The 23513-nt window shown below is 41.3% G+C and overlaps 1 protein-coding gene across 7 annotated transcripts in view; it reads left to right on the top strand.

Annotated features, from left to right (window-relative positions):
* The first annotated feature begins 10273 nt into the window (after positions 1–10273).
* Dync1i1 (dynein cytoplasmic 1 intermediate chain 1) overlaps positions 10274–23513 on the top strand; it is a 309433-nt gene continuing 296193 nt past the window's right edge. For 5 of the 7 annotated variants that reach the window (XM_036181069.1, XM_036181067.1, XM_036181068.1 and 2 more), the window contains exon 1: positions 10274–10564. The gene's annotated coding sequence lies outside the window, so the exon portion shown is untranslated. The remainder of the gene's footprint in view (positions 10565–23513) is intronic. The other 2 variants (XM_036181064.1, XM_036181063.1) reach the window with 2 other exon arrangements.

Raw genomic sequence — 23513 nt, 5'->3', positions numbered from 1 at the left:
CTATAGAAAAAAATACATTTGATTGGAAGAAAAGAATTCAAAAAGTAGAATCTGTGTCTAATTCCACATTAGACACTGGAATGAGGCAGCATGATGGGTTTTTTAAAATATTTTTATTTTATAATTAACTTAATTTCACATTTCTGCCACTGATTCCCCTGTCCTTCCTCCTCCCACCCACCCACCCCCTCAAGCCAAAAAATATAGTCTAATGAGAGAAGAATTTGATGATGCATTTGGTAAGCATGGACATGATACCATCAGGAATTGAGCACAAATGTCAGCCCTAATACAAATTCATGGCTAGGTAAAATTCCTGGACTTGCACTGGAAAAAAAAAAAAAGCCTTGATTCCAATTACAAATCTTGATGCTTAAAAATAGCAGGCCATATGTTTCCAACAGAGAGAGGATATTTAAAAGACTGTTAGTAAGAAATTGCATCTATCCAAGGCTAAAATGACTGGAACAATAGAACCTAGAACTCTATACTATGTTGAGACTAAACTCGGAGCTGACTGAGCCCTTCTCTGCATTTGTTTGTGTTTTTCTGTTTCTTTGAAACCTCTTGCCAGGATCCAGCAATCTAACTGTCATTCCTATTCTACCCCCACATCCATCTGCTCCTCCCTCCTCCCCTCCTCCTGCCTCCCCTCCTCCCATCTCCCCTCCTCCTTCCTCTGTCCTCCCTCCTCCCACCTTCCCTCCTCCCCCTACTATACTGTGACACGGAAATGAAACATGAAATATACCCTTGTTATCTTGATTGAACAAAACTTGGAATTCTTTTACTTTGTTGACTTACAGTGTTTCTAACTGCCTTTTCTCCAAACACAAATTTTTATTTGCAGCTCTTTTAGCATAAGGAACAAAATAGCTTTCAGACACTTAATGCTAACCATCCCATTTAACCCAACCTTGTCATTTGACTTTGGTAGGATCTGACAAGTGAGAATGTTAAACTCTTGGAACAGTTCAGTAATTTATCTCCATAAGTGTGAGTGCTCAGTGAGGAGGGAAAGTATGATTTGAAAATGATGAAGTAATATTAAAAACTCCAAAGTAAAAGACATAATTGTTTTAAACAGCTTATAATAGTTAATCTTTTACTTTCAGTCCATATGGGAGGAAATTTTAATAAGGAAAAGCCTTTTAGAAGAAGTTATACATGGACCCACTGACAAAAGATCAAAATAAATAAGTTTGAATTTTTAAAATACTCTGAGGATGTGTTTCTTTACTACTTTTCTTTAGGTGTGCATTTCTGGGAATCAAAACTGGGTCATGATATATGTGATGTGAGCAGTCCACCAAACACTCACATCCTGTAATCATTATCACACAAGCTGAGAAGAGAAAAGCCAAAAACAAATATGCAGCTAACATCTCCTCAATGTTGATGAATCATCCTGTATGTGAGGGGCACAGTAAAGAAACTGCCTACCTGACCACTCCACTATTAGGGGAATTTGTGTGTGTGTGTGTGTGTGTGTGTGTGTGTGTGTGTGTGTGTGTGTGATTAAGAGAGAGAAAATATCCAGAGGCATCTGGAAAAGTCCAGAGCAGAGAGAAAAGAAAGCAGAGTGGGCATGGCCAGAATTAGGGAATCAGAGAGTGGGAGTGAATAGTAGAAATAATAGATAGAGAACAAAGCATAGGCAAGAGAGCAAGGGGAGAGAGAGAGAGAGAGAGAGAGAGAGAGAGAGAGAGAGAGAGAGAGAGAGAGAGAGAGAGAGAGAGAGAGGAGATAACAAGAGACAGAGAAAGAACATAATGAGAGAGAGGAAAAATGTGTGTGTGTGTGTGTGTGTGTGTGTGTGTGTGTGTGTAAGAGAGAGGGGGGATTGGGCAAATCATACAGATTAGAAGGAAGATGAGTAGCTGGGGAGAGGGAACGGCCAGGAGCGGGTGTAGATTTTGAAATCTTTAACAGTGCTTGTGTGATACTGAGGGAGCCTGGAGTTCAGCATGGGCTTTGATATGCTGATAGGTACCATAAGTAGCCATATGTTCCTTCTGCCATGTAAGAAAAATGACTCCCTTTGGCAGATGGAAAATGTTTTATAAGTTTTTGAGGAATGCTGTCTTTTATCTAACCACCAGAAATCCTTCTCTAGTCCAGCATGAGCTCCTTTCTAGATATACAGAGTAGCTGAGACCTAACAAATTCCAGACCAGTATTCAACATTGGAGTACATACATGTTCACAAACATTTACACACATACACATTCTACAATGAAGGGTGTACTCTAACATATCAATTTGAGCTGGGTATGATATTTCACATTTATAAAATTAGCATAGAGGACAGGGCATGATGGCACACACCTTTAATCGCAGTGCTCTCTGTGAGGATTTCTGTGAGGTTGCAGTCAACCTATAGTGCCAGAACAGCCAGGACTACATAGAGAAACCCTGTCTCAAAAACAAACAAACAAACAAACAAACAGAAACAATAATAGGATTAGCATCAAGAGGCAGGGCCAGAAGGATCATGAGTTATAAACCAGCCTGGGCTACAGTCTAAGAACCTTTCTGTAGGCAAACAAATAAATACAACTTAAAAATCTTTCACAGTTTACCAGAGACTGTAGTATATCATCACAGGACCCTGAGAAGACTTTCTTCTTATAGCTCAATGCAACCAGAGTAGTGTAATAATCACCTTAGTGGTCTGTGCCTGAGAGAGTACACAGGAAGATATCATGATATATGATGTTTACACAGGCAGTGACAGGACGTGAACATTCCCCTCCACTCCAGCTCCACCCACATCATGACTCTCCTTGTAGCAAGGGGTGCTGTGTTAATGCTAAATTCTTGTATGTGTACCACAATCATTGCTAGCTGATAAAAGTTGGTGTATGTTCAGGATGTTTAAAAAGAAAGAAGCTTACCGTATAAATGTTGATTTAGGTCCATATGTAATACTGCTACTAAAATAACCTGGCATCTGATAGGCTTTCTGGGAAATGCAATGCACATTTACACAGAAAATAAGGCAAGCTCATAAGGAAAAAAGTATGATTTAATTACCTGAAATTGTCACCATAATACTGTCTATGTGTTACCTATAAATAAATACAGATGACTTAAAACATGTTCAAAGAGCTGTAACATACAGGTGTCTCACTCCTCTATTATAATCAGTCTTTCTGAGGAGTGATTACAAAACTACAAAATATGTTTCTAGGGAATCATCTAGAAAAGCAGCATGCCCAAAAGTGACTTATTAATTATTTGATGAAACAGGTTTCTTTGATGTCTAGTAATAGTAAATTGAAATGAATAATTAAATAGTAAGTTAAAACACAAGAAATACACATACTTGGTTCCACAGTTGGGATAAATAAAGGTTTACATTTAGGCAGTGATAGAAAATGAGTTTGAAACAAGCAAAATACATTGTTTTGTAATCATTGCCCACAAGTTTAAATGATTCAAATGATTTTTCTCAGATGTAAAGTTCTTCACTGTTGCTATATAGGTTATTTCCATGGTTGAACTGCATATGAATTATTAAAACCATGCATTTTGGCTTTGCATAATCCTTGGAAGAGAAGCTGATCAAGAAAACATAAGCAGGAGGGTGGTGGAGGCGGTGCAGAGACACATGGATGCAGAAGTGAAGGGGGTGGGAAGATGGGTGGTTATAATACAACTATATTACAAATATAGGTAATTACAGTATAATTAGAGTTGCTTTTGGAAGTTATCCAAAGAGTACTTACTGAAACTTCTAGTCACACAGCAGACATCTCAACCCATTCTTCTAAATCCAAGAACAATTATTTGGGGCATGCTCTTGCAGGTGTTTATTTATTGATTACACAGCCTTCTGCATACCACTTAAAAGCATAGATGCTGTCTCTTCATGAAAAATGTTCAGGCAGTAAAAATTGAGAATTGCATTAAGTGTTGGAATCATGGATTTCTCCATAAATCACTCTTGTATTTTAAATAAATTTTCAAACACAAAACACACACTCATTCCTGGACATCAAGTATTGTTTTGAATCTGAACAAACAAACCAGCTTCTGTTTGATAACAGAAGCAGCACAAACACATGTATGGTATGGGTAGTGGTGTAAATTAGTTTCTTCACAGGTGTTTATTCTTAGCATAAATTACACACCATCTGAACTATAAATAAATATTTTTGAGTTTCCTTTAGTATGCCTAATATATTTTATGGTAATTAGTTAGTCTATCTATTTATTTGGGGGTAGGTTCTCATGTAGCATACATAGACTGACCTCTAACTTTACAGTTGAGCATGACATTGAACTTCCGATCCTCCCAAATGTTAGGATTACAGAAATGTGCTGCCACACACAGTAGTGGGGTCTGGGGTCTAGGGCTTTGTGTCTGTTGGACAAGCACTCTACTAACTGAGCTACACTCCCACCTCGGAGTCCTCAACCTAGAGTCTAGGTATTGAAAGTGCTGTTAGAGCCTGTGTGCAATGGAGTTCTATAGGAAGAGAGAGCAGGGGCAGTGCCTCACCTGTGTTCAGCACTGTGAAGGACAGATGCTCTGGCATAGAACACTCTGTCTTGAAGTCTAGTAGTGGATCGAGTCTGAGTGGTCCCACAAATATCTCAGTTTTAACACTGACTCAAGAGGTTACAAAGGTCTACTTTCCACATAGTCTGGTTAAAAGACCCTACTAGGGACTGTAACAAGTGCCATTAAAGATTAATATCACAGGGGACAAGCAATATTCAGAGTCCTAGGAGATTTGAGTATCGTAGGAGTCCAGTAACTTGCACAAATACTAGTTATGAAACCAGCAAGGTGGAGGGCCTTAAGTTTGCACCCAGAGTCTAATTCCAAAAGTGAACTTAGCCATACTATTGTCTCCTTGGAGGAGTCTAAAGTGCCTCTATGTGGCCAGTGAATGGGAATTTCCCAGCCTCTTCTAATTAGCTCTTTAGCCCCATCTCTGAGAACTTATTTCTGACTTGGAAGTGAGGGGTTGATGTAGGAGTTGAGAATGTCATCTGCTGGAAGAATTTCTTTCCTTCTCATTCTGATGTCTCTTTGAATTGCATGGAGGTGCCCATTATTATTTGGAAAGACTCTGTTTTAAAACCTATCATACAAGCTTGCAGGTAATCACTCACAAAACACAATAATTCATCACAGAGCAATAGATTGTCAGCTTGCACAGACTGTTGTTGGAGAGGTTTGAATGAGAAATGTTCCCATAGGCTCATGTATTTGAATACTTGTCCCCGATTGGTGGCGCTGTTTATGGAGGTTATGGAATTTTTAGTCCACGGAGGCTTGTTGGAGGAAGTGTGTTACTAGGGGTAGGTTTTCAGAGTTTACAGCCTTGACCCACTTCTGATTTGTGAGCTTGACTTCCTGTGTGACAAAATGGGGTCAGCCAGCTTCTTGCTCTAGCTGCCTGCTGCCATGATCCCTCCCACGCTAGACTCTCCCTCTGGAACTGTAAGCCAAGTTAAACTCTTCCATCTGCAAGTTGCTTTTAGTCATGGTAATTTATTATAGCCACAGAAAAGTAACTAATACACCTGTACAAAAAAATATAAATGCATTTAACTTTTTCTGTTGTTGAATAAATCAAGATCCAACATCTTTAACCTGCTGTCTCTTAATTCAGAGCAAGGCCACTCTCTGATACTGGATTATATGAGTATACGTGTACAGATCTAATTTGGGTTGGGAAGCACTGTATGATGAGGCTTTTAAGATATTTTCACTTCAAGAAAAGTACTTTAAGCAGTCTTTTTCTAGATCTGGCACTAAAACAGCTGAAAACCCACATGTAAATAAATAGGACACAGATAGTACACTTTTCATATAAACTACCTCAAAATCAACAGTAGATGCAAATATAAAATGAAACACTACTAAACTTTAAAAGGAAACAGAGAATCTATGTACCCTTGGGTCTAGTGATAATGTTTTAGACAGAAAAAGAAAAACATAACCCATGAAAGAAAAAAAAAAAACACCATTCTTAATCACTAAAATTTAAAACTGCTGCTCTGTGAAATGTAGTATTTTAAAACAGAAGGAAAAGGCAAGTATCAGAATGAAGAAAATATTTCCCATCAGAGCATGTATAAGATTATAAATATATATACTAAGAACATTTAAGATTCCACAAGGTCTAAATTCATAAAATAAACAGACACCTCACCAATGAACCAATGCAAGTACACAAAAAACAGTGTACATTGCATTTTGTGAAGCAATTACAAGTTAAAACCACACCAAGATGTGAACACACACTTATCAGAATGGCTCAAATCCAAAACACAGAACTCATGGCTAGTGGGTATCTAAGGCCACAGGAACTGTCACATATTGCTGGTGGGAAGCAGCCACTTTGGAAAAATGCTTAGCAGTTTACTAGGAAGCTCAACACTAGGTTTATTAAAGGATCCAGGAATCATACTCTTTGATAGTTAGCAAAATGAATCCCCAAACATAAACACACATAAATATCTGCTTATGGATGCATGTAGGAATTGTATTCATAATTCCAAAAGCTAGAAGCAACTAAAACATCTTTCAGTAGGTGAGTGGGTAAAGTGGTATATTAAAAATTATAACATAATTAGATAATAAACTATTATTGAACTATTGAGACATAAGATGCAAAAGAGACTTGGTTAAGTAAAAGAATCTATGCACTGTGCAAGGCCAACTGTATGCCATTCTGGAAAAGGCAAGCCTGGATGGTAACTAGGTTGATCATGGCCAGAGCCTGGAGGAAGGGAGTTAAAGAATAGCAGACAGGTGGACTATAGGGATTCCTGTGCAATAAAACTGTTGGGTAACATTATGATGGTGGATACATAACATTATGCGTTTGTCCTTCAGAATTGTACAATGTAGGGTGTGAACTCTTATGTAAACTTTGGGCCTCAGACCTGTGTCAATACCAGCTCACAACAAAAAGAAATGGATCACATTATTGTAAAATGTTAGCAAGGGGAGAAACTGAGGAGGCCTGGATGAGAAGGTAGTCTCTGGGAGTGTGGGAAGGAAGTCACTGTATCTTGTTTTAATTTCTCTGTGAACCTGAAACTAGACTTACTAAAAACTATGACCAATCAATTAAAAAACTCTCTCTCAACTGTGACAGCATACATAAGACCTGCACAGACTCAAGTTTAATTAAATGCCCCTGCAGAGGAGGAGAAGTGGGCACAAGTCGCAGCCCTCGCCAAGGAACTACTCCCAGTAGATAGCTCAGGAAGGAAGGATAGGTTAGTTTTCTTCTGCAGAGTGACACTGGGTGTATCAACCACTCTAGAGCAGGCTTCCTGTTTAAGAGTAGTTAGCGACCACAAATCAACCTCCATGCATTTTTGTGTTTTGCTTGTTTCATTTTGTTTTTTAAGAGAAATAAAGAATATGAAGTTGGGTGGTCAGTGAGGCAGGGGAAGATCTGCAAGAAGTTGGGAGAAATGAAAGAATATGGCCAAGATAATTTGTATGAAATTCTCAAAGAATAAATAAAATTATAAAGACCCCCTGCATGATTTCTCTAATCTGTGATTAAACAGCATCACCACCATCTGTTGAAATTTCTGTTTACCCACATTTCTACACCCAGAGGCTCTTCTTCAAGGAGTCCTTCTCAACTGCAATTCCCAGTTGGAGTTTATTTTCCTTTTCTCAATATTTCATGGGAAATGTCTTTGGTTAAAAAATGTACTTTCCCTACTTGGTATGATATTAGAGTTGGTCCTATCTTACCATTATATTTTCAGTCTCTGGAAACAGGGGTCCTTCATTTCACATCCATTTCCAGTCTCACAATGTCTATTCCACACCTGAGTACTGGATAATGAAAATCATTTATAACTGTGTTTTTATTGTAAAAACACACAAACTAAGTGCAATATTTCAACCATTTTAAGGGTATACTTCACTAGTGTTAAGTATATTCTCATTGTTAAACCACCAATCAGTAGAGTTTTTCATCTTGCTAAAACAAAAACAAACACAAACTTTCTCTAATTATTCCTATAAGTTTTCCCCATGGAAAATAACTGCATATTTCATTCTCTAGTTCTGATTCTTTTACATACTTGGGAATCACACAGTATTTTTCCTTCTACATCTGGTTTATTTCACTTAACATAATATGCTCCACACTCATTTAACTTATAGTATTCAACAGATTTCCTATTATTGAGGCTACATAATAATCATATGTATTATGTAGCCTACTTTGAATTCTTTTTGAGGAAATAAAATGAAGTAACTGATATATGTAATTTTTCAGTTGATGGATTGATGTTTGCTAAGCATATATTACAGGATTTTTGTAATGCTAGAAATCCACAAATCCTGGAATCCTATATGGAACTCAGACAGGTCTCTTCAGCCTTTACTTGTAAATTTCCACCCTGTGGATACCTCCAGGAAACTTTTACGTGTTTTTTGTTTGTTTTGTTTTTCTGCTCAAATGTTTTTAGTGGCTCCCCAGGTCATATTTTCAGCCTCTTTTTATGGGTCCAGTCCTACCCTTCATGAATCTGTGACTCTCAAAAATACTGGCCTACTTACTGTTTGCTGTGTCCAGAAGTTTTCTTCCTCTGGAATTTTAGATCTACTGTTAGAAACAATGGCTATCCATTCAAACATTATTCACATTCACAGTTGTTTTTAATTATGCATCCTTTGTTCTACCGTTATGCGTTTATGAATAAAAACTGTATTCCTCTAAGTTTTGAATCATGTGACATACCTAACACAATGCTTTGAAGGTGGTGGGCAATGGGCAATTTTGTGCTGTAAAGACAAAAAGGGTTACCAGGAAAGTCAAATGCTAGAGTAAATATTTAAATTTAAATCTCAGGTAGGTTGCTTGGGAGCTGTGGCACTTTGTAACTTCTAAGAAGCTCAAATTCCTTTTGCAAGGTTATACTGCTCAGGGCTCTTAGAGGGACAGAGTTGAGAGAATGGATATATACTAAAAAAGAACTTATTAAATTGGCCTATGGGATACAGTCAAGGTGGTCCAACAATGGCTATCATATAAGAGAGACCATGAACCCAGTAGCTGCTCAGTTAAGAGGCTGGATGTTCCTGCAGCTCCTGGCTGGTGTAGAGGCCTGAGAAATTCCTGCTGAGCCACTGGTCTTTGGCTCACTCTGGAAGACTAGAGAAAGCTGACTCTGATGTCATCTAAGAACAGCAGTGGTGGCAGGAATAGCAACAGAGTAGATGACCTGGACAGGTTGTGAACAAGACAGAGGAACCTGTCAGCACCACGGGAAGGGACTAGAAAAGAATCCCTGGGAAAATGTTTCCCACATTTATGGGGGGGGTCTCCCCATTTCACATAACCTGATCAAGAAAACACCTATCAGGTGTGCCCAGGGGTATGTTTTCTAGTTGATTTCAGATCCAGTCAGGTTAATTAGGCATCACACAGGTTGCATAGCATTTTGTCTACTATATTGGGTTATGGAAATTTTAAAAGAAAATGCAGGTAGAGTAGACCTACATCGAGTTTCTCCAGTACATGGTGCATAATCATTGCCTTTCTTGTAATATCTTCCATCTTTACAACCTAAAAGCATTTAGCCTCCCCCACACACACTTTAGCTCTTTCTATGATCAAAAATGACCAGCCAGGAAGTTGAAGCAGTGATAGATAAGACAGTGTACTCATTGGATCTTATTTTGAAATTGCTGTTACACTTGCCAATTGATAAAATTCCAAATATTTGAATATCTATGAGACATCAGACACTGAATGTAGAGACCAACAGAACAATTAGAGAACAGTAGCTGCTTTCCACATAGTTACACTCTCATCTGCACAGTCATAGCCAGGATGTTCAAGCAAAATGATGAAAAGCCCATCTACAAAATGATGCCAGTCTTACACTTCCTAGTATCCTAAAGTCCATTCCTCAGCTTTTTAATGGTTAATATTCCTGTATGCATGCATGTACGTATGTGTCTATACATGTACATATTATTTACACGTATGTATATATTAATAAATTCACACAGGTATAATGTATATGTTTGCTTGTGTGTCTGTGCCTATGTGTGTTTGTGTATCTCTGGGAAAATCTAGGTCCAGCCCCACCTGTATAGCACGGATCGATCTAAACTTGTCTCTTTCTGTTTATAAGACTTAAAGTTTCTCTGTCTGGGAATGAAAGTTGCCCACTTAGGAAATCATCCTGAGCTTGGCACACTCCTCGGCTCTCCTTTGCAGTGACTTAGGTGTGCACCGCCCGCGGGCTGCCAAGGACTGACTGTCCCCGGGTTCCCTCCGTGCAGCCAGGCTGGCCGAGGCGGTGCTGCGCTGTGCGGAGGCCCTCCCGCGGGAGGCGCGGGCGTGGAGGGTGTGGGCCGTGGGCGGGGCGAGCCCCGCAGCCCGGGTGCTGGGAGCTGTCAGTGTCAGGCTCAGGAGAGAGGAAGTGATTGCTCCGGGAGGAGCGCGAGCCTAACCGCGCAGCGTGAGACAGCACATCCTGCCGGCGCGGGCCCGCCGCTCGCCGTCCTCCCGTGCCTCCTCCACCACCCCGGTGAGCCTCCGTGGACAGCGTCCAGGTAACTGGTGGGTGGGAGGTCGCGTCTCGGCGCAGCCCCTGTGTAGCTCCCCGCCCTGGTGATATCTGCAGGATACCGGGAACAGCACGGTAGAGGTGACCGCTGCAGCCACCACTGGGCAAGCCTGGGCCCCTTCCCCAGGCTCTTGCGTACTCTGGTGCCCCAGGCTGGAGCCCTCCAGCGGCAGCCCCTGCTGCAGCTCCCCAGGAGTGGAGAGGCGCAGGCAGAGAAGGAAGGGTCAAGGGTGTCCTCACCTTGTGGCCCACCTTGTACACTGGGAGAAGCAAGCCAAGGTGCTCCGCCTTGGTCTTCTCTAGGGGAGCAAAAAGCCCTGTTGCTGTGCTGTCCGCACCCCTGTGGGCTACACCAGCTAATGGCCCCTGGGAAGAGAGAGCTGCGGAGTGAGGGAAAAGATGCTGTTTGATTACATTTCCGAGCTGTCTGCACAGCTCTTGGATGCTGTTGCTACCCGCCAAGTCAGAGGGGGCGAATGCACTTCCAACCGAGCTTTAATTAAACACTCATGCAAGATGCCAGTTTTTCTCTCTGCTGGATTTAAAAAAAAAAAAAAAAAAAAAAAGTGTGGCTGGGATGTGTTTTGGTAAACACCTTCGCGGCTGCCTGGCTCTCCTTCCCCCACTCCCACCCGGAATTGCTCTGGCCATATAAAGCTGTGAGTCGTCATCAGAGCAGGGATCCTGACAGCCCTGGTAGGGAACTGAGTGTACCGGAGTCTCATGACATCTACCTCGGCTAAGGTTAATCGGAGGCTGAGGACCAGGAAAGGAAATCACTTAGGAAACCGGAGGATCTAGGAAAGGCAGAAAATGGAATAAACATACTGGCAGTCCTGGACTCCACCACACCTACGGCAGGAACAAGTAGCCAGCCATTTTCTTGGTGGAGTTGTTTTTGGAATGAGCATTACAGACTTGCTTGATGCAGTTCAGAGTTGTGGGAGAATTGCTTCCAGACATTACAGACTAGCAGGAGCTTAGCTGACAGCGAAGCATGACAGCAACTGTGTAAGAGAGCCTTGGCTAATAGCACGGCGATGAGGAACTGTCCCCAGAATAATTTTGTGCAATTGTGGAAGTTATTGGAGGGAAATGTGTTGACCAGTATTAGAGTACTGGTAACTTTGATATGGAAACATCCAGTGCATTATTGCATCCTTGGGGACCTCTTGAGAACGTAAATAATGTTTCCTCTGAGTTTTTTATTTTTATTTTTTCACAATGCCAAGCTTGTTCCTAAAGGTTAGCTATATGGAATTAACTATGTTGTTCTGACCATGATTCTTAGTGGAACAAAATCCGGCAGTTCTAGCACTAAGGCACAATGTTCTCTTCACTAGAACCAGCTCTCCAGGATGTGAGATCTGAGGATCCAGTGATCATGAGATAGTCCTTTAAAACCACCCAGCACAGTACAGGAGTAGCAGCCAGGGTACCTTTCCAACCTTCCCAGGCTCTGGCACCATTTCTGGCCCAGAACGTTTGTGCATCTCTGTCTGGTGTCAGGGTTCTGTCATCTCTGCACCTGCATGCATCTCTGGAATGCTGCAGCCTTTTGTGCAGTCCTCCTGAGGCCGACAAGACTGGCTCATGCCTTCTGCCCACTGCCTGCCCTGACCCCTTTGCTGTTGAATATATGCCATGGGTCGGTTGTCCATTACAAGCTTGCTTGTATCTTTATGGAGAAGTGTGGGTAGGGTTATGGGCAGAGAAGACACTCAATGCACAGGTGGAAGAGAGCAGAGTCAGCAAACTGCTGGTCTGCTGCGCTTCGTTTCTGACCAGCTGCTGGGACAGTTGAAGGACCTCTCTGCTATCATACTTTCTGTATAAGAGGAGGCTCTGTGAAATTTCCTCTAGCGTTTGTCTTTCCTAAAAATATCAACCCCCCAGTCTGCATCTGCTGAACTTTGAGTCCAGTGTTGGTCAAGAGGTTCACAGGAAATCCACACACTCTGTGTCCAGACAGCTATGTAGGCCAATAGTGTAAAATGAACATCAAGCTTTTAATAGCAGGCTGGTCTCCCAGCACCGGCTTTAGCCTTTATTCTTATGGACATCTCCTTCTTCCCTGTTTCTTTTTATCTCTTAAAGGAGCACCAAATGAACAGATCACAGACACCCATGGAAACTAACCATCATTTCTTCCCGCTTTATTCGCCTCACACTGTGTTCACTAAACACACCAAGGCTGATAAGAACAGCGACTAAGACGTACTGAGTACTTTTTCAGGGATTCCATTTTAATATCTCCTTACTTGTACTTTTAAAATAACCTCACAGGCAAACTTAATGACACAGACATAGCTTCTAAATGTCATGCAGATATCAAGTAACTTCCTAAAGTTTACTCAAGTTAAGTGACTAGGGTTTTGCTCTAGAAGCCCAGGCCTCCACCTGCAACCACACTTCCAGACTATGAAGCGGTGTTGATTGCTTTCATTTCAGATGCTGGGCAGTAGGCTTTTTTCTTGTTACTTCTTTTTTGTCCCTCAGTTGGATTCATGAGGTAGAGACCACTTAAACATGCAACTAAGTGATATAGAGGTCGTGGTTACTAAGGTGGAAGTATGATTCAAACCAGGTGTAGCAGCTACTCCAGAATTCATCCATCTTGGTTATTGCCCTTTGAAAACAATAACAACAGTAACGGAAAGTAGAATGTAACTGTCCTGGCAGACGACCCCTTTCTTTCTTTCAAAACAGGGTTTCTCTGTGTAGTTTTGGTGCCTGTTCTGGATCTCACTCTGTAGACCAGGCTGGCCTGGAACTTACAGAGATCCTCCTGGCTCTGCCTCCTAAGTGCTGGGATTAAAGGCATGCACCACTTCCACCCAGCAGACGACATCTTTTAAGAAGAGACACTTGTCTTATCACACTAATAGACACCAACTATTTACAAACCTTATGTAGGGAAGGGAAAGGCTAAAGTCCTAGAGTCTATCAGAGGAGGAACTTGCCTCCTAGGAAGAGATCTCACACACTTTTGACATTTAGCAAACCATCTAATAGCCCGGACTACAGCCTAGAGAGGACTGCTGTCCATTTATACATACCTCTTGCCTCTATTTAAACCAAAACCTCACAGCAGTACCTCAAAGACAAACTTGGAGGTCACTGGACCCTTTTATTTGTTCCTTTCTTCAAGGTGGCCATGATGAGCAAATCTCCTTTTTGTGCTTTTCACTATTATTTATCTCTTCAACCAGTGTGTAAGGGATAAGTGGGCTAGCACAGCTTGTTGGGACTGCCAAGGTCTACTTTTACCCTAAAAACTCCCCTGACAAACGTTTTCTCTTAGATTATCCTTAACACCACAAGTGTATCCATATTTTTTGTCTCCTGATTGGTAACCGTGGATGATATCATAAACCCAAACTTCATTTATTGACCCTTTGGAATAAAACATTTAATCTCCTCCCTCATTAATAGAGGATTTCAAAATTATGCAAATTTCTACTCCCTCGACCACAGATTCTGTGTATTAAAAATGTGTGATTTTATATCACCTAGAAAACATGAGATCATGTATTTGTTTGGGTACTTTGCTGGAACAATAAACAGATGGATGTTTTAAGTATACCTCAGGATCCACCTCCCCCCCCCCACCCCATGCACATCCTGGGCTTGTGTCCTTTGCTTTGCTGTGTAGGAAGGCTGGCACAAGAATGCTAGAGTGAATCTTGCCATAATGCAAACTCTCCTGCCTATCTGTTAGTCTGGAAGATATCTTGGGTGGGTACACAGACTCCCTGACTCTATTATTATTACTGTTATTATTATTATTATTATTATTATTATTATTATTATTATTCACACTGGAAAGAATGCACATGAAATTTCAGGGTAGGCACTGAATCTTGTTGACATAATATTTTATGTCTAGCTGCATAAATATTTTAAGGGAAATTAAAATATTTTCAAATAAAATGAGATTAAGAACCATTGGTTTTTAAGAAGGAGGGCACAGAAGTCACTGCTGAAATGTATAAGGCAAATCACTGTGCCAGGGCTAGCCAAGAAAAAACAATGTTCTTATGTGTCATCTTTCGGGCATTTCACCTAGAGCCCAGGTGTCAGAAACATCTACATCAGCTCAGTCTGCAACCAGCTAAAGCCTCCAGCAGAGGCCATGGCTGGAGCAGTGACCATTCTTCTGACAATTACCTGGAGCAACAGTTGAAGCTTTATTACTGACACAGTGGTTCATCAAATCACTCCAGTATCCCAAAAGGTAGACGCTCATATCTTCTTACACAAACAAGGAGATGCTTGGAAAATCTAGCCACTAGTCCCAGGCCACATGAGGCCAGCTAAGGAAGTGCTCGATTTCAGATACAGATTAGCCTAACTCCAAAGTCCATTCATTCTCTTCCTATCACATCTATTTGTTTTGCTATCCATGTGGGTTGCCAAAAGTATTATTCAGTGTAGCTTTTTATTCTGGTAGTACTCAGCGTCCTTCAAGAATATGCTTACAAGCTGATAGGAAAAGCCTGAGCATCTTATCAGAAAGAATACAAAATGTATACATTTCTCAGTATGGCCTGTTCTTGTTAATTGAAGATGTGCCTCTCATGTGTCTCCAAGCCTCTTGTAGAAAAGCAAATGCACAATGGCCCTCACCTAACCCGGCTCAAAAACAATCTGCCCAGGCTAGCAGCAGCTCAAGACTCGTTGTTGCAAAGATACATTTCCTTCCAGGCTTCCCATCTTCTGGGATTCTCTGCTACAGGGATAATGCTGAGACCTGGAACACTGGCTCTGCACTAAGTCCTTGGAGGCCTTGAACTCACCACACATCCGTAGTGCTCTGTGTGCAGCACACATCAACCCTGAAGTGATATTAGAGACATGGAGACATGGAGGGCAGTGGCCCCTCGCTTTCAAGATTCTGCTTAAGGCTTAACCTTTACACTCCGCTGTTTCCTTGTCTTCTTACAGCACACCTCATTGTTTTATTGTGTGGTACAGAATAGCTAGTGCTAACAGTACACACATGCATAAAGCATGGCTCTTATGGTTGAGGACATTCTTTGCACTAAAAGAGGCAGATCTGAGATACTTTAGTTTGTGACTATGTCCTTAGCCAGCAGACCAGCATGGCCAAAGGTATTGGTGAGCTTCATTATGATTTAACACAATGATTCCTAAAACAAACAAAAACAATTCTGTCACATTTTTTGGTTGGCATCTAATGTTTTTCATCATGGATTTTAATAATTACCATGAGGGAATCTGTGGATAGCTCAGTGGGTAGGAATGTTTACTGTGTAACCATGAATACCTGAGTTCAAATCCCCAGAACCCATATAAAAAGCTGGATGTGACAGCAGGTGCCTGTAACCCCAACACTGGAGGGGCTGGAGACAGGAGTATTCTTGAGAACTACTGGCTGCTAACCCAGCCACAGGTTCAGCGAGAGCCCTTATTTCAAGGGGATGAAGCAGAGATGAATAGTGAAGGGCAGCAAATGTCCTCACCTGTGTGTATGCATGGGTGTGTGCACCTGTGGACACACATGCCAGCCATATGCCTCTACTCCACACAAACATATCATGCAAGCAAAAGAAAAGAATTTAATTATAATGAATGTAATTCTCAGAACATCATAAACATTGACATTTAAAGATAAAATAATGACACACGCATGAATTAAATTATATATAATCAATATAAATACTATAATAACTATGTAGAAGGTTCCTTTAGCAAAGGGATATTTTTATAGCACGTGGTCAAAACTCACTAAAAATTGGACCTCCCGTCTAGCTCCCTCCATCTTTCTCTCCCTTCCTTCTATGTATGTATGTTTATTTTCCTCCCTTCCTCCCTCCCTTCCTCCCTTCCTCCCTTCCTTCCTTCTTTCCTTCCTTCCTTCCTTCCTTCTTTCCTTCCTTCCTTCCTTCCTTCCTTCCTTCCTTCCTTCCTTCCTTCCTTCCTTTGTTTCTCTTTCCCTCCCTCCTCCCTTCCTCCCTTCCTTCTTGTACTTTTTATTTTCTCCAGTAGTGTGGAAGAAATGCCTTTATAAATGGAGATGAGACTGGAGTCCCCACTGGGGCACATTCTCTGGCAGACCAGCTTTGGGAGAGCAGAGAGACAGAGTTACAGGTCTAGAAATGAGTTGTCCTTAGCTGCTCCCTTCATGCTTCTTCTAGCAGCCTCTGTGTGGCCAGGTGCTCTACGCTGTCCTGTGGTTTCTGGAACCAGGCCCCCTTTCCTTTATGGTTATATTAGAGAAGGGTGGGGCAGGAAGGACAGGGCCATCTCTAGCTTCCAGAGAAAGGTGACTGTGTGGATAGCTCCTCCTTCTGCTTAAAGACTTCCAGTAAGGAAAAAAAAAGCCATTTTAGTGAGTTTTCAGACTGGTGGTTCTTAGCTAAGAGATCCTAGGATCCTTAGCTAAGGGAAGTTCAGTGATCTTTGGAACACTGGGCCATGTCTGGACAATTTTATCACCCTAGGCAAAGAGTTTGCAACTGGCAGCTGTGGGGAGAAGTATGGGCAGCTGGTGGCCAAGACAGACCCAAGAGCAAAGGATTATCTGGCCTAAACTTTCAATGATGCCAAGGCCAAGAAACCCTTCTTAAAATTCTCTAGTTTTCTTGTTAAAAATTTCTGTGCAATTTTAGCCCATTGCTTTGACCTTTGACTAGATGACTGGAACACGGCATCTAAAAGGCAGCAGGAAGTAGCAGGAAGAAGATGTGAGATGGCCTACCCACTGCCTATGTGAGCATCAGTTTATTCATCTGTCAGTAGGGATAATTGCCCAGTCCAGAGAGTTAGCGAAATTATTGACAGTGAGTACACATGGCCCTGTGGATGGTACGTGCTCCATCCATGGAAGATGCTTTCCTTGGCCCAACAGCAGGCTTTGCTGTCTTACCTTTCTCTTCTTTGGAGAGGAGACAATCTTGCCCAGCTGAGATCCAATGACAAGCTCTTCATGAAAAACATTGTTTTGGCTTACACTGATTGATGCATTTGCCTGCTTCCCTGCCAGATTCCAAGTTCCCCAATACATCTTTCTGTCACCCTACAGAGGCTCTGACATATAGAAACCCCACACAGGTTTTAGTTGATCTCAAATAGAAGACAGATTAAATCCCACTTAATTTTCTTAAAAGATTAGATTCCTCCCCTTTAGGCCATTTTAATATGTTTCGTTGCTGGAGTTATCTCCAGTCCCACCTGGCCAGCAGCCACTTAGACCCAAATAAACACAGAGACGCTTATATTCTTTAAACTGTTTGGCCTAATGGCTCAGGCTTCTTGCTATCCAGTTCTTGTATCTTAAATTAACTCATTTTAATCAATCTATAAGTTGCTACGTGGCTTGTGACTTACTGGTACTTTCACATTATGCTTCCTCTGTCTCTGGCTGGCAACTCCTGACTCAGCCTTCCTGTTCCCAGAATTCTCTTCTCTGCTTATCCTGTCTATACTATACTTTCTGCCTGGCTACTGGCCAATCAATGTTTTATTGTCAATCAATCAGAACAAACACATTCACAACATCCCCAGCAATATTTGGTGGGAAAAAAAATCACTTCCTAAAATGTAGCACCCACTGTGAGTCTAGCCCTAGTGTGCTTTTGGGCCTGGCAATGCCTAGGATTTTGGAAGCTTATCTTCCCTAAATCGCAATCATATGGCACATCTCTGCTGTGACAATGGGAGTCTTGGGGGTTTTCTCTTCCAGAAACAGCAGACTGGATGGATTGGGGCTCATGTTTTCCTCTGTGAAGCCCTTAAATTAATTCTTTTAAGATAGAGAGATAGAAATAGACAAAGATAGACAGACATATAGAGAATATGTATTGGTATGATGTACATGTGTGTCCTGTATGGTATGCAGGTGTGCTTGTATGTGGGCACAAGTATAGAGGCTAAAGGCCAGTGTTACTGGACATCTTCCTCAGTCTCTTCATGCCTCTGTTTTTGGAGTTAGGGTATCTCACTGAACTTTGAGCTCACCCAGTCACCTAGACTGGTTGGCCAGAGAGCTCCAGAGACCCTTTTGTCTCTGTGTCCCTGGGTTTGCACAACTATGCTGAACTTTTTAGGTAGTTGCCAGGGTTCTTCATGTGTGCACAGCCAGGACTTTACCAACTAGTCCCTTTTAGACTAAATCTTTGGATCTGGTTTTCCATCTGAAACTCTTTACTGGACAGTTCAGTGCTATGATTCAAGTCTAATGTGATGGAAAAAAATGGCTTACTATTCAACTTATATTTTATTAAAATGCCCAATGTGAAGTGACAATTATGAGTGTATTTGAAATGGTGCTATTGAATAAATGGTGATAAAACATTTAATTTCACTTGTCTACAAACAGTTTTCTTTGCAGAATGTAAGCTAGGGTGTCTTCTCAGTTTGGCCTGAATTTGTACTTATTTCTTTGTTGGACAAGATGTAGATTTCAGCAATTGCATTAGACTATGGTCTTCCCTTTAGAATGCTGTTAAGGTTTCATAGTGCACCATATGGCAGTGTTTAAATATTTATCAAGCTTTGAAAATGTGTGAAAGTGCAGATGACCTGAAAGCCTAGTCTCAGAACAGAATTGTGGAATGTCTGTAGTTGGAGGGTTTGGTCACTAAAAAGGAAACTGGCCCAGGGTGACTACACACTTAGACACAGTCCTCTTTTCAAATGACCTGCCTCTCCTGTTACACTGTCCACCTGACTAGTATCAAAATAGCAAGGGGTTGTGGGAAATGGTATGTATGTTGTGGAAGAATAACAAAACCTTTCTCTGCTCACTTCCTTTATAAGTGTGGCTTTGTTCACTCTTGGAAAGGTATAGGTTACTCCCACTGGGAAAGAGGATCCTCCCTATTTGAATGCCTCAGGCTCAAAGGAAAGTAGAAATCTGTTCACCTCAGTTAAAATGTCAAGCTAGATCTGCACATGTAAATATACACCACCTAGGGACAGTGTAAGGGGAGAGTTTGGCCTTACATGTTTTCTTGCTCCCTCTTTCAAACTTTTTAATATTTTCAATCCTGCTGAAAAGCAATCATCACCTCAGGCAAGGGTGAAATCCTATATCTCATGTCATTTAATATAAAAGGGAACTGTGCTCGGTTTCCTTGAAGTTTTCTAAAATGAATATGAATAACTACCCATGAGATCCACAAATCAGAGATTTTTGTTTAAAGTAAGGAAGAAAGCATTTGTGAATGAGAAGAAAATACTCTTTCCCAGTGTCTTCTTTCTTTGCTGCATTCTGTGCAGGGTGGACCATGTACTTCAGGAACATTAGCAGAGTTTACTTTGTAGGATGGGTGAGGACACTGGGTACATCTGGTCAACCTCATGATTCCTTTCTGGAACACTGGACAGGTAAATGTGAGCAGCATGTGAAGTGTGTTTTCTCAGCTCTTTTAAGAAAAACATAAAAACCAAAGCTGCTTTAAACTGGTTTCATAAACTCAAACATTAGTAAAACCTGAGAATATGACCATTCCACAATATGGTTAAAGGGAAGGTTTTTGTTGTAGATATGAGAGTGAGTGAGAGAGAGAGAGAGAGAGAGAGAGAGAGAGAGAGAGAGAGAGAGAGAGAACAGCCAGAAGCATCTGGAAGCGATCAGAGATGAGAGAGAAAGTAGAAGATTGAACATGACCATCAGACTGGATATGGCCAGGGCTGTCTGTGAGAGAGAGGAGAAAAACAGAGGATAGAGAAAAGCAAAAACATAGTGAGAAAATCAGGATCAGAGCACAGAGACAGAGCAAGCAAACACACTGAGAATAGCAGGGTTATATATAAATGAATAGCTGGGGGGGGGGGTAGGGAAGGCTATGAGTTGAAGAGATAGGGTGAAGAGGAGATGAGAAGTATTAGGATGCTATCATGGGCTTTGAAATGTGTAACAGGTATTTGTGATACTGAGGAAGTCTGGAGGCCAGCATGAGCTCTGATACACTAATAGGTACCATAGGTAAGGGAAATGACTCCTTTTAGTAGGTGGGAATTAGTTTCACAAGTTCCTGAGGAATGCTGGCTTTTCTCTCATGACAAGGAATTTTCCCATAGGTTGAGCTCATGTCTGGATATTTAGACTATCTTTTGGGATTTGGGGAATTGGAATATCCTTTGGACCTAGGAATAAGGACTTGGTGCTTTCTTATATTTACACCTTCTTCATGGGACACTCCATAGCCAGAGGCAGGAGAAGAAGTATCCTTGGCATTTTCCAACACTAACTCAAGGAATATGAGAGTAACTAGAGTCTTGGCTCACTGGGGTGAAGTTGGGCCATGGGCTGCAATGATCAGGTCAAGCTGTATGATAATACAGAAAGAAACATTTCCCATTCTTCAACAGAGTGCACTGTGGGTCAGCAAGGACCCTGCCCATCATATGTACTCCAAACTCCAAACTTGGAGGCTTCATCTTGAACTATCCTCCTATCACTGCACCAACATGGCATACGGTTGTGAAGTGACCCATGACACACTTTTCTGGCTTGCATTTCATTGGCAAAAGTCAGTCACATAGTCTCACTTTATTTCAGTGGCTCCTTGAACGTTGTCTTATGGGAAAGGAACTGTAATTTTTGCAATTAACAAGAACAATAACAAAAACAAAAGACACCGAAGGGAGAGGGTTTGCATGAGAGCTGCCTATGCGGATAATAACCACTTCCTAGACAGTAACTCTAAAGATGTCACCCCACTCTGGTAGCACCTGAAAGAATGCCTGTTTTTGAGAATATTAAATGTATAGGAATCATTAGCATCATGATGAAAGTAGGTTTTTAGAGGACTGAGCTTCCATATCTGGATTTTTATTGATAATTAATAAAATGTGTGTAATATTAAAAATTAGCTTTTTAAGCAGTTTTTCAATTTTGATCAAGAATATTAATTTAGGACTTAGAGTGTGTCCTCTATGAGCAACACTCACTTCTCTGAACGTTCCCTCCTTTGAATTTGACAGCTGAACAAATTTCAGTTTTATTGTACCAAAACCATTTCTATTGATGCTTTAATCCCCACTCTCCTCTTTTGTTCTTTGATTTGATGTGATATAAGAAGAAAAACACCAAGTATTCACGACTAAGAGGGAATGGATTAATATGACTAGGAACTCAGATTCAAGTTCTAATCTGGCCACTTACTATACATTCAAGTTTCTCTGTCTGCCTGTTCCCCATTTTCTTCATCCATAAAACAGAATTGATAATAAGAATATCCACTTCCTAATGCCATGACAAAACTTGAAAGAATAAATCTCAGTTAAGTTTTAATTTCTTAAAGGGTTAATTTTTCATTTTGTTATTTTGCTATCTTGAATATTCTAGGGATAAAGGAAGAACTCATTGGGCATTTGGGCCTCAACTGAACAGGGGCTTAATAATTCTTGACATTGGATTTTTTTAGGGGAATGGGGCTTTGTATCCCAAGCTGGACTATAATTAAAAATGTAGCTGACGATGACCTTGCACTTCTTAACCTCCTGCATCCACCTCTTAAGTGCATCATTACACTCAGTTTTGCTATTATACTAGATGTATTGGATAATCACTCTACCAACTGAGCTACATCCCTAGTCTGAATCCTAGTCCTTCTGACTGAGGATCATGGAGTCTATGTTCTGTCTGTGCCTGAGTAGTGCTTAGTCAAGGCAGATATACTAGAAGAGTGTGACTATCACTCACTTGTGAGGTGACCTTAGGTGAGAGATTTTGAGACTATCAATCTGGCATCTATACTAGCCTGGTAATTCAAGTCTGTTGAGGTCATGTTAAAATAAAACAGGGTATAAACTCATGATTGAATCACGGAGACATTCCACTTGTGGGTTCCAGAAGGTTGACAAGTCCACGTGCTTGCCATCACCATCACAGGCAATGGTTGACAACTGAGAGTCTGGGTAGGATGGAGGGAAGGCTGGGTGGTTCATCTGGTAGATGGTCACACACTGTGTCCCCAGTCTCTTCCTGGAACTTCCCCCTCCTTCTCATGCCTCTTTCACTATTGCTTTCCTTTTTCATTTTTCTTGCTTGTTTTTGAGACGGAGTTTCATGTTGCCTTAGCTGCCTTTGGCCTTCTGATTCTCCTGTTATCTCCTTAGTGCTAGGATTACAGCTCTATGCCATCACCATGAGCTCCACACCAGTTCTTCAGTGCAAGATGTGAGGAGTTTGAGAGGAGCAGCACTAAGTTTGTGGGCTGCACCCTAGCAAAAGGCTACACCCAGGGAATTCATCTTGGCAAGCAGGTGTGAGGATGCTTATCAGTTGTGACTCAGAGTCAACATCACAAAGATGCTTTGCCTTCAGCTATTTATGAAGTGGCCTAGCCTACCTATGAGGAAGTTCCTAGTTCTAGAGTGTTTCAAGTGTCCCCTCCATTGAGGACTTGCTGATGACAAGTCAGGCTACTATTTGGTAACTGCTACATTACTTTTCTCCCCATTTAAGTATCTATAATTCTATGCCCTTGTTCTGGTCAGGTCCTGCTGTTGAGAGGGAAGCAAACCTAAGCATGGGGCCTGGTGCCAAACTGAAGCATTAAATGCAATGATCTACATCTACATCTTTCCCCCTCTTACTGTTCAGGTTGCAACATTCATTCATTGGTTTATTCAACAAGCACCCGTTAAATTCCTAGCAACCAGGAGAATGGTATAGAAGCATCAGGTGCAGCTGACAAAATGTTAACAGTTTGTGGCAGCTGTTAATACCAAACAAGAAACCTAGAGGTGGCAACACATGCCTATACTCCAGTGCTCAGGAGGCAAATGCAGGGAGATCATTAAGAGCTTCAGTTCTACTTAGGTTACAATTGAAAAATTAATAACAAAAATTATAACAAGACCCTGGCTGCAATGTGGTAATAATAATAAAAAAAGCAACAAGAAATGTTGCAGCCAATTTCATTCTTGACTATCAAAGCAGGCCACACCATCATCAT

Source organism: Onychomys torridus, chromosome 3 (genome assembly GCF_903995425.1).
Source record: "Onychomys torridus chromosome 3, mOncTor1.1, whole genome shotgun sequence".
In the NCBI taxonomy this organism is placed as follows: Eukaryota; Metazoa; Chordata; class Mammalia; order Rodentia; family Cricetidae; genus Onychomys; species Onychomys torridus.
The sequence above is the reverse complement of the archived record's forward strand: the minus strand, read 5'-3'. Positions and strand labels throughout refer to the sequence as shown.